A 401-nucleotide genomic window follows, 5' to 3' on the forward strand; every position below is an offset into this window, starting at 1 on the left:
TACAGTATTAACTTTTGAAATAGGACCTCAAATTTTAAATACAGGGATCTTCAAAAAAAAAGAAAAATCCCCAGAACAAGGGGAGATTGGCTTTCAAAGAACAATAAAACAGTCTCAAAAAGAAGGTGATTTCTCTTATTCTCCTGTGTCTTATGAGGGGAATGAGCCTAGATGGGAGTCATTACCCTACAAGTTATTTAAAGAGTTAAAACATGCAGTTACAGATTATAGCCCTATATTTTGTCAGAAATTTGTAGATTTGGTTTTCCAACAATTTCATAAAAATTTTCCTTCAATTTATTGAACTCATTATATAGAATATATATTTTTATTTTACAAGTATAAATTTACAGGATGCTTTTATTCAATTGATTTTTGATTTGCAGTTTTCTTGGCTTTAA

This window comes from Galeopterus variegatus, unplaced genomic scaffold, assembly GCF_000696425.1.
Source record: "Galeopterus variegatus unplaced genomic scaffold, G_variegatus-3.0.2 Scaffold13791, whole genome shotgun sequence".
Classification (NCBI taxonomy): Eukaryota; Metazoa; Chordata; class Mammalia; order Dermoptera; family Cynocephalidae; genus Galeopterus; species Galeopterus variegatus.